The sequence below is a fragment of the Galeopterus variegatus genome, unplaced genomic scaffold (assembly GCF_000696425.1).
Source record: "Galeopterus variegatus unplaced genomic scaffold, G_variegatus-3.0.2 Scaffold7174, whole genome shotgun sequence".
Taxonomy (NCBI): Eukaryota; Metazoa; Chordata; class Mammalia; order Dermoptera; family Cynocephalidae; genus Galeopterus; species Galeopterus variegatus.
The window spans coordinates 49,857-61,143 of NW_007733285.1; the positions used below are offsets into that span (position 1 = coordinate 49,857).

Below are 11,287 nucleotides of genomic sequence, written 5' to 3' on the forward strand. Positions count from 1 at the left end.
TTACTGAATCATAATTGATTATATATATTTGGGGGGTTCAACGTTGACATATGTTGATCAAATCAATATTACTAGCATATACATTATTACAAATCATACTTATTCTTTATGCCCCTGTCCAATCTCTCCCTATTCCCCACTCCCTCCCCTCTCCCCTCTCTGATAACCTTAGATTTCTTCTCTCCCTCTGAAAGAGTAATGGTTACTCTGTTGATTTGTTGCCTAGATGATCTGTCCAATGCTGAGAACTGTGTTCAAGTCCCCCAATATTATTGTAGAACAGATGCTGCTTCTGTCATTCTGGAATGGGCTTTGTGGAGAGAGATATCCTCTTCTTTTCTTTGGTCTCTGCTAGTGACTCTCCTTGTGTCCATGCACTCCAGTGGTCGGCTCTTCCCACCATATCTTGGCACAGAATGGCATCTACTCTCACCAGACACACTTGGACCTGTGGTTCTGGAAAACCAGACTTGGAAATGTTCCTGTCAGGACAAGGAACTGGGGAAGAGTATCACATGCATCAAGAGGTTGACTCCCCAACTCTCCTTTTAAAGCTGTCAAAACCACGCCCATGACCACCATTAAACCATCAATGGATTAATCTTTTCACTAGGGCATGGTCCTCACAATCAAATCACCTCTTGAAGTCCCCACCTTTTAATTACCATAATAGGATTTCCCACCCTTTTAACACTGTCACAGTGGGGATTAAGTCTCAATGAGCTTTGAGGGGACATCCAATCCACAGCAATCCCCAGTGTGGTACTCAAAAGGTGGAGCCTTTAAGAGGTGATTGGATCATGAGGACTATGCCTTCATGAATGGGTTAATCCATTCAGGGATTAATGAGTTAATGGTTTAATGGATTATTGGGAAGTAGACTGGGGGCTTTATAGAGAGGAAGAATGCATGTGGAAACACTCTTGCTCAGCCCTCATTATGTGATATTCTGCACCACCACAGGACTCTGTAGAGGGTCCCCACTAAGAACAAGGCCCTCACCAGATATGCCCCTGGATCTTGGACTTCCCAGCCTCCAAAACTGTAAAAAGTAAATTCCATTTCTTTATACCAGTTTCAGTTACCCAGTTTTAATTACCCAGTTTTAGAAACCATCCTGAAGATAAACTTCCAACAGCAGGAACGTACATATGAGCACAATTATTCATTGCATTCATTGAAATTGTTCATAATCACAAACTGTTGGAAACACACTAAATGTTCACAAACAGTAGATGGTTGTATAAACTATGGTACTTCCACACAATGGAATGTTCTACAGCTATAAAGAAGAAGAAACAGGGGGAGGAAGAGAGGAAGAAAGAAGATCTCTATTAACTACTATGGAATGTTTTCCAAGATTCAAGTGAAAAAAAGCAAAGTACCAAAGAGTAGACATAGTGTGCTATTCTCCGTGTAAGAAAATATACGCATATCTGCTCATTTGTACAAAAGAAATAAAGGAAGATAAATCAGAAACTGAAGAGGTTGGTTACCTACAGAAGATGGGTAGGAAAGGGATGGAGGGAAGGGCAGGAATGGGAACAGGGCAGGAGCAATGAGGAGCGTGTGATGCTTCTCTGAGAGCAGCTTGCGTAACTACACTACAGGGGGAAGGAAGGAAATTAACCTAAGCAACTTTGGAAAACAGTATTTTGACTGGATACTGTAAAGCTACAGACGAAACGAACTGTACACAAACACTGTAAACTAGTAAATTTGTTTCTCACAGAGGTACGGGTTAGCAATTCTGAAACCATCTTATGTATACTCTAGGGATGAACAAACAAGTAAATATATTGTACATGATGAGATGCATTTTTCATTGTCTGAGAAAGAAGTTAAAACTAAGATAAAAAGGAAGCCTAGAATTAACCCTTTTGGTGTTGGATTGGAATTGGAGGTATCAGTATGAAGTCATGATTTAGACAGATAATTAGGTAGGTAGGTGGACAGATAGATACAGAGGATATATGCATACACATATACCTATATGTACACATATCCATGTGTATATGCATGTATGTGTGTATATATGTGTCTCTTAGCTGTACTGAAGGAGCCCAAAAGCAATGATAACCCAACCAGCAGCCAGATCTTGGTTTCTAAATATTGTTCTCCAATGAAAGAAACCAGGGCTCAGTGGAGAAGAGGTTAATTCCAGGCTGGGGCAGGAAAAATACAAGATGAACCTGGACTATTTTGGGATGACAGATTTAAAAAGTGCTCATAAAAGATGGGGGCATGTGAAAAGGACACAGGAACCAACCTCAAAGAGCTCTCAATGGTCAAAGCTGGAACAACTCAAGGAACAAAGCAAATAATAATAGTATTATATTATAATCTATAGAATAACATAGATATGTTTAGGTCTATATTGATATAAGTAAATAATGAATAAGTAAATGGGGGAAAGAGACAGCTTTTCTGTAGAAAAGGACTACAGTTAATAAATGGATGAAGAATACGAAAATAGAAAATTGCCATTGCAGACAAGATACACCAGTGGACACTAAAATTAGTGGGTGAAAGTGAGAGGAGAAACAGGACATTTGCATAGTTTCAAGTATCTCCTCTAAGATATTTAATTACAAAGGGGAGAATAGTAACTTTACAGTGGAGACAGACACCACCTTAGCCAAGTGATCATGGTTAATATCAGCAGTAAAGAGACATTTTGACATTATATGTGCTCTGATATGATCACTGAGATAATGTCAGAGAAACCCAAATTGAAAGATATTCTACAAAATAACAGATCAGTACTCTTCAAAAATGTCAGTCATGAAAGACAAGGAAAAACTGAGGAATTTCGCCTGATTGGAGGAGACTTGGGAGAGAGAGGACAAACAAATGCAATACAGAATCCTGGACTGGATACTCAGAAAGAAAAAGGACATTAAGTGGAAAAACTTGAGATGAAAACAATGTCTGTAGTTTAGTTAATATTATTGCCCCAATGTTAATTTTCTGTTTACCATCATTGTACTATGGTTATATGCGATGTTAATTTTAGGAGAAGCTAGGTGAAGGACATATGAGAAGTCTACCCTACTTTTGCAATTTTTCTAAGTCCAAAATTGTTTCAAATTTTTTTTAAAAGGTGAAGGCATTTTTTAGGAAAAATCTTTTTCTCATCTCTTCAACGTATATCGACCATGAAGTCACATGCTGCATAACGATATTCCGGTCAACAGCAGACAGCATATAGGACGATGGTCAGAGCAATAGGCTACACACTTAGTCTAGGTGTGTCTGGGCTGTACCGTCTACATTCGTGTGAGTGCTTTCTGTGATGTTCTCACAATGACGCATTTCTCAGACAGAAGGGATCCCATGATTAAGCGACGTATGACTGTGCAAATATACGTACTGCAGTAAATAGCCAGAAACCACAAGGACCTTGAAAGTAGACGACTAATAACACAGCTATGCCCGCCCCCCATCCGCAACCCCCTCGACCTCCACAGCCAGCCTGGTGACAACCGCACTGCTGACGGAACCCCCGCAGGCTCCTGCGCCGGTGGCGGGGGTGGGGATTGGGGGGCCAAGGGCCTCAGCCATGCCACCCCAACGTCCGCATCCAGCCTGGGGACCACCAAGCTGCCTCTGGAAGCCCCCAAGGCCGGAGCCAGGGTGGAGGGTGCCAAGGGCCTCAGACCCCCCCCCCCCAACATTTGTACCTAACTCAGAGGGACCCGAGCCACTGCCGAAAAAACCCCGGGCTCCCAAGCCGAATGAGGGGAGCCGCGAGCCTCAGCCACGTCCCCTGCCCTCCACAACCAGGCCAGCAAAGACAAGGGCCACGGGCCGGCCCCACCCCCCGCGCTACCTTCGTTTCTATATCCCCCTTCCCCTCCCCCTGCTCTGCAACCTCTTCGAGTGTAAAAAAATCATAACAAATGAAAGAACTAACGCTAAAGACGATCTTCCTTCAATGATGTTTACTGTTTACTTGGAAGTTCAAATCAGATAAGAAACAATCTTTGTTAATCTCTTAAGGAGTAATTTTCTACTGTTAGGACAGTATAATTTTACGTATGTTATTGCTCAAGAGTTTTTCAGCTGTAAAGTGTCAGGAATTAAATTCAACTTCAGCATCTCTAAGAAAAGAAAAAGGCATCAGGGTGGTGGAGGTAGGTAATTGTGGGTCTGTGCAAATTCCAGGTAAATAATTCCAGCAGAAAAGAGAGAGCTTTTTCCTTCCAGACTCCTTATAGCAAGCTTCAGAAGGATTTTAATGGGCCCTGTTTAGGTCACATGCTCAATCTTTTGGTCCAATCAGCTTCCAGATATATAGATATAATGCTGTTGCTGGCATTGAAATGCACCATCCAGATTCTCCTCAAAGAAAGACAGCTGCCCAGCTGTGAGGAGTGTTTGCTGATAGGTCTTGTCTGATGTGCTGTGATGGCTCCCCTGCCCAAACCTTCTCCTCTTTTCTTATCATAGATGTTACCTGCAATAAACATTCACAAGCCTTACTCCACCTCAACATCTGCCTCACTGAGAAACAGCTTGGGACCCACGCCCTCCCTGGGGTAGGGTGCTAGTAGTGTACGGTGCTGCACCAAACCACCAGAACTTTAGGTACTGTGGGAGGAAACTTCTGCGGGAATGGTCCCTACTTCAAATGTATCCCATTACCTCCATAAGTCAAAGTTTTAGGTCAGCAAAGTAGTCACCTGACTTATCTGCTGATTCCTCTGTCTTCTTGGCTCATTCTATTACATCTCTGCATCATCACCAATTCAAGTCCTATCCTTCAAGGTTACTTTATTTAGAAAAAATTCATTTGTTTTCCCAACCCGCAGTGAAACTTACCAGTAGTTATTTCCTATTACATTGTATTCTGTCCACACATTCTAGTTTGTGTTCTCCAATTGCTGGATAATGCAGCTCTTGTATTCCCCACTCTGGGTAGTGTACTGCTAAATACAGACTTGCGTTTGATGTAACTTGACCTCTTTCCTTCATGTATTTATTCAGGACCAGGACCAGGGTGAGGCAAACAAGGTGCCTATGGGCACAAAATTTGAGAAGGCATTCACTTCTAATGAAATTGCAGGGCCAAAGAACAAACAGGTATTTTTTTTTATTCTTCAATGTACTATATGAGGGGACTTCAAAAAGTTCATTAAAAAATAAAAATACATGGGCCGGCCCGGTGGCGCACTGCTACAGTGCACCGCTTGGGAAGCGCGGTGGCGCTCCCGCCGAGGGTTCGGATCCCACATGCAGACCGGCCGCTCACTGGCTGAGCGAGGTGCGGACGCAGCACCAAGGGTTGTGATCCCGTTGCCGGTCCCGGTCCGATACGTGCGTGACACTGAGGGTTGCGATCCATTGCCAGACACGAAAAAAGACAAAAAGGAAAAAAAAAAAAATACAAAGTATAAACTTTACTTCTCAACATAAGCTCCATCAAGTTCAAGACGCTTTTATAAGAGATGATATATTCCATCCACAATGAACTGAGGATCGAGGGGATTTAACCATGTCAGTGCAGTCTTTTTTACATTACTAATGGAAGAAAAAAGGGTGTTCTTTAAAGATTTTTTAAGATTAGGAAATGGAAAGAAGTCAGAAGGAACCAAGTTAGGACTGTAAGGCTGATGCCAACTTATATCCCAAAGAAACTTTTATAAAATCGCCCTTGTTTGAGGAGAGGAATGAGCAGGAATATTGTTGTGGTGGAGAAGGACTCTCTGGTAAAGCTGTCCTGGATGTTTTTCTGCTAAACCTTTAGCTAACTTTCTCAAAACATTCTCAGAAAAAGCAGATGGCCAAAGAAAATCCACAAGCAAAATGCCTTGAGCATTTCAAAAAATCCTTGCCAGATCTTTGCTGTTGACTGGTCCGTTTTTGCTTTGACTGGACCACTTCATGGCTTCGATTGTGCTGTCTTCAGGATCATACTGGTAAAACCATTTTCCATCTCCTGTTACAGTTCCTCAAAGAACTGTTTCAGGATCTAGATCCCACTTGTTTAAAATTTCCCTTGAAAATTCTGCTCTTGTCTGCAGCTGATCTGGGCACAACAGTTTTGGTACCTACTGAGTGGAAAGTCTGCTCGACATTAATTTTTCAGTCAGAATTGTGTAAGCTGAACCACTCGAGATGTCTGCGGTGCAGCTATTGTTTCTGCTGTTAATCGTCAGTCCTCTTCAATTAGGGCACAAACAAAATTGATTTTTTCCTCACAGATTGATGTGGATGGTGCCACCATGGGCTTCATGTTCCACATCGCCTTGTCCCTTCTTACAAGGAGTTGTCCATTTGTACACTGCAAATGGGGGGAGGGGGGTTGCCGTCAGAAGCTGTCATAAAATGTCAATGATTTCACCATTCTTCCGCCAGAGATATTTATTGTGAATTTGATGTTTGTTCATTGATCTCATAGAACTAGAGAGTAGAATAGTGTGAATACTGAAGACTAGTAAGGGGAGGGAGGAAAGCGAATGAGGAGACGGTGGTCAATGAGTACAAAATTATAGAGAGAAAGAATAAGATCTAGTGTTCTACAGCAATGTACGGAGACTACAGCTAACAACAAATTACTGTATAACTTCTAGTAGTTAGTAGCTAGTGGTGTTCCCACCACAAACACGTGACAAACGTCTGAGGTGATGGATATGCTAATTACCCCAATATGATCATTGCACGTTGTATAAATATACCCAATAACACATTATACTTCATAAAAATATACAATTATCAAGGGCCTGTGAAGAAATAATAAATTAAAAAGAAAAAATATTAGAGACAAAAGTAGATTAGAGGTTACCAGAAACTGGGGGGAAGGAATAATGGGAAGTTATTGCTTAATGGGCAGAGTTCATGTTTAGGATGATGAAAAATTTTTGTAAATCAGTAGAGGTGATGGTAACACAGCATTATGAAAGTAATTAATTCTACCGAATTGTATTTATAAAAACTGTTAAAATGAACAACCTTATGTTACATATTTTACCACAATTTAAAAAAAAAAGAAAGAAAACAAACGTAGAAAATGACTTTGCTGAAAAAAATTTTCGATGTTTGTTCTTGCTTCAATTTTAGCAGCTTTCATTCTGCTCTGACAGGTGCTCTTTTCAGGCTGATATCTTATACTTCTTAGAGCCTCAAACTAGATCCTGATCAGACATGTTACAACAAGTCAGTGTGAGTTCATTTTGGTGCAAAACAATTTTGAATTCCATGCATAGTTTTTTTGTAATGTGCACTTTCTTTTTTTTTTTTTTTCCTTTTTGTCTTTTCTCGTGTCCGGCAACGGATCGCAACCCTCAGTGTCGTGCCCGTATGGGACCGGGACCGGCAACGGGATCGCAACCCTTGGTGTCGCACCCGCACCTCGCTCAGCCAGTGAGCGGGAACCGGTCTGTATGTGGGATCCGAACCCTCGGCGGGAGCGCCGCCGTGCTCCCAAGCGGCGCACTGTAGCAGTGCGGCACCGGGCCGGCCCTGTAATGTGCACTTTCCACAGACTTTTTGAAGACCCCTCGTACAGCAAATACCGCTTTCCTTAAAGATAATTCCAATTTATGATGCCACCAAAAGTCAACTAGTCTATGAATTTTGTAAAATCTTGTCAAGACTGGATGTCATCTTTGTAAAAAAAAAAAAGAAAAAGATCATTAGTGTTTCAGTTTATACTCAGTATCATAAGCATCTTTAATGATATCAGCTTACATGTACTGAGCATTTAAATGGTCCAAGCATTATGAATGACTCCTTAAGGACTTTGGTAAGTAGAGGTAAGGAAGCCAGCTCCGATTCTTGAGTTGACTTCCAGAGGTCACATAGCTAAGAAGTCACTCAACTAGGATTTTATCTCACATCAGCTAAGCTCCAAACTAGGGCTATTTTTCCTATATCACATTCAATTTCTTTGTACCTTCATTATTATTACTTGAGTTTCTTCCTTTTGAAATACTTGTTCATAGTCTGAATTTCTGGTTTCAGAATTTAAACTGTCAAAGGACAAAACTACAAGAAATTTAAAGATCTAATTGGCTTTATTGGTGATTGTAGAATCAAGCAACACCTCATTCTGTAAAATAGAAGTGAGTGTTTTGATGAGCTGGGTTCGCTCACTGGCTGAGCGTGGTGCTGACAACATCAAGTCAAGGGTTAAGATCCCCTTAAAAAAAAAATAATAAAAAAAAAAATAAAAATAAAGATCTAATTGGCTTTATTGGTGATTGCAGAATCAAGCAACACCTCATTCTGTAAAATAGAAGTGAGTGTTTTGATGAGCTGAGCACAGAAGATTGGCTTTATAGACAAAACGGGGCTGAAGAAAGCAGAAACAGAAAACAAAAACTAGGTTGGTTGTTTCAAAGTTACTTTCCTCATGGGGTTAAAACACAGGGGACTTCCTTATGATACAGAATCAGGTTGACTGGAATCTTCTGTTTTTTGGAAAACTAGCCCATTTCAAAGTTCAGTTTGATTATGTGGCACTTAGCACAAGTGACTCCATTTTGGTTTGGTTTGGTCTGTTCTGCTGGGGCCTAGTGCAGGAGGCTAGTCCAAAACAATGGCCTCACGTAAGTTTTATTTAACAAAGCCTTTCAGAAATGAGAGTGGCCAGCCTTCCTATCACTCACTCTCAGGTAGTCTGGGATGGGAAATCTTTCCCTCTAGAATGAGGCTGTTGTGTTAGACTGTATAGTAAGAAGGTGTGGCAGTGTGTGCATGGACTCTGGAGCACACAGATTAGAGTCCTGTTCCAGCCAGTTCCTAGCGGCCATCTACTAGCCACTTAACATTTCTATGCCTCAGTGTCCTTGTCAGCCAAATGGGGTAATAATTGTACCTATCTCACAGTATTGTCGGAGAATTAAAAACTTAATTACATTCAAAGCATTTAGAAAAGTGCCTAACACATGGTAAGTGTTCAGTCGATATTAGGGAAAACAAACTGACAGAAAAAAACAATGGGTTCCAAAGAAGGAGGAAGAAAAAGAGAAATGCCTGATTATTTCCAGGTATGAATTTCCAGATAGCCTGCTTTCTCCCAAATACCACTGTCCTCAAGCTCCACAATAAAAAAAAAATGGCAATAAAGATACACTAAATAGTAGTTATCTATTGCATTAAAGGGGGAAAGTAAATTTTTAAAATCAATAAGATCTACCAGGCATGTAAAACCAACCAAACTATATAATGAATCAAATCTTTTCTCCCCTAAAAAGTATGAGTGTCCCTAACGTAATGTAGGAAAAGGAACGTGTTTCGCAAGAGGTAATTTCATTATCAAGATAATGAGAAGTACGCCTGAAAAACCACTTCTGCCTGAATTACATTGACCAATAGAAACCTCTGAATCTGTTCTTTGTACTGTATACTGCAATAGAAACACAAGGTTACATCTCCCCTTTCACACTGCTTTCACTTCTACTGAGATTCTCTTCCAAGCCACAAGACATTTCCTGCTCGGAACATTAACTGTAAGTACTTTGAAATTGAGAACTTCTTTAAAAACTTACCTTAGCACAGAAAAAAAAAAAAAGTTTTCTTCAGAAGTTATTTGATTTTCTTGGGTTTTTATCCTAGTGTGTCACATTTTTAGGTTCAGCTGAAAGACCAATATTTTCTTATCTAATTGCTTTAAAGTTAGGAATTTAGTCAAATTCAACAATTATTTGCTAAGCATTTTGCTAGATGCCATGGTTTTCAAAGTAATTTAAGATCTTAGCCTTGGGGCCGGCCCGGTGGCGCACTGGAGAGTGCGCCGCTTGGGAGCGCAGCAGCGCTCCCGCCGAGGGTTCGGATCCCATGTGGAGACTGGTTCCCGCTCACTGGCTGAGCGTGGTGTGGGCGCAACACCAAGGGTTGCAATCCCGTTACCTGTCAGTAAAAAAGACAAAAAGGAAAAAAAAAAAAAGATCTTAGCCTTGAATCTTCATCAAATACTGCTTTTGGCAGAATACATATTATGCATTGTATGTGTATATATTGATTTGATTATTGATTTTAGTCTTTATTTCAATACATATGCATGTTTACTTATGCGGCTCTAATTTCCTTGTGCTTTGAAAATATTTTACTTTATCCATTTAAAATATTTAGATAACAAAACCAAAGAAATAGAAAAAATGAAGAAAACATATTTAGAAACGAGATGGGATTTTGCTAGTTAATTCTAAGAATCCTTGAATCTCATTATGAAAGTAAGAAAAACAGAATAGCATGCTTCAGAATTAAATTCTGGTCTTTCATTGATATGTGTAAAGAGAGATGGCATCCTTCATATCTCACATTTGATAGCTTATGAGAAGAGAGATTATGGAATTAAAATGTTTCAATCAAAGCAGAAGAAACAAAACTTAACATCAATAGACAGGAGAAAGAAGAGAAAAATTTCAGTAATATATATAGTGTCTGCATTCATCAATATGGACTATATTCATTAATATTAACACCACGGTACTTCATAAAGTCCATGGAAAGATCCATATTCTCTTTTAATTCTATTTTGCCATGAATTTTTTGAAATATCCTCATATAATTTTTGTAATACAATATATTAGTAATATTAATTAATTTTAATAAGAGAGTGGTTTGTCCTTTCCAAGACCGAGGCATTCATAGATAGACAGGAGAGACAAATCCAAGGTTGGTTCTAAGAATAATGGATAAAATTAAGATTGTTTAAAACGAGAGCCAAATACTGGAAGTATTCCAGCCACTGAGATGATTCCATGGAAACACACCTTGAAAACCACTTTCAAGATTTTCTTTAGAAACTTCTAAAAAAAGGCATCTTAGTCTCATCTTCAAAGCTTGTCCACCAAGAACCCTGTTTCATTTTTTCCTGCCACCATTTTTCCTTCTTCTGAGTTGCCCCTGCCAACTTTTTCATCATGCTCTCTGCTCTTGTGGGATCAAAGCCATGAAACAAAACAGCTGTGTGGTCACACAGTGATGGGCAGAGCTGCTGGCCATGGATAGGGAGCTACAGACATCTCCTTAGCCCTCACCAAATCTAGCAAAAGACATTACACACATTGGATACTCAATAAATGTTTGCTAAATTGAATTGGCTCTGTAGTTATTAGTAACAAAAGAGAAATGAAAAAGCCAGGGGCCATGGTTTGCTAAGTGCACTCTGAAAGGCATTGGCATTGGTGTCTCCTGGGATGCCAGATACTGTCATGGGTGGGCAACTGAGGGGCGATGTGCCCCTTCCGGCATGTGTGAGGGCTCACATGGGCTGTATCTGCCTGGAGAAATGGATGCTGTTTTTCTAATCTCTGCAAAGCCACCCACGAGCTCACCA

General features: G+C 40.3%; 1 protein-coding gene across 1 annotated transcript in view; it reads left to right on the plus strand.

Annotated features, from left to right (window-relative positions):
* The first annotated feature begins 9,398 nt into the window (after positions 1-9,398).
* Positions 9,399-11,287, plus strand: part of PLAC8 (placenta-specific 8) — a 17,482-nt gene continuing 15,593 nt past the window's right edge. The window contains exon 1 of the mRNA XM_008591683.1: positions 9,399-9,455. The gene's annotated coding sequence lies outside the window, so the exon portion shown is untranslated. The remainder of the gene's footprint in view (positions 9,456-11,287) is intronic.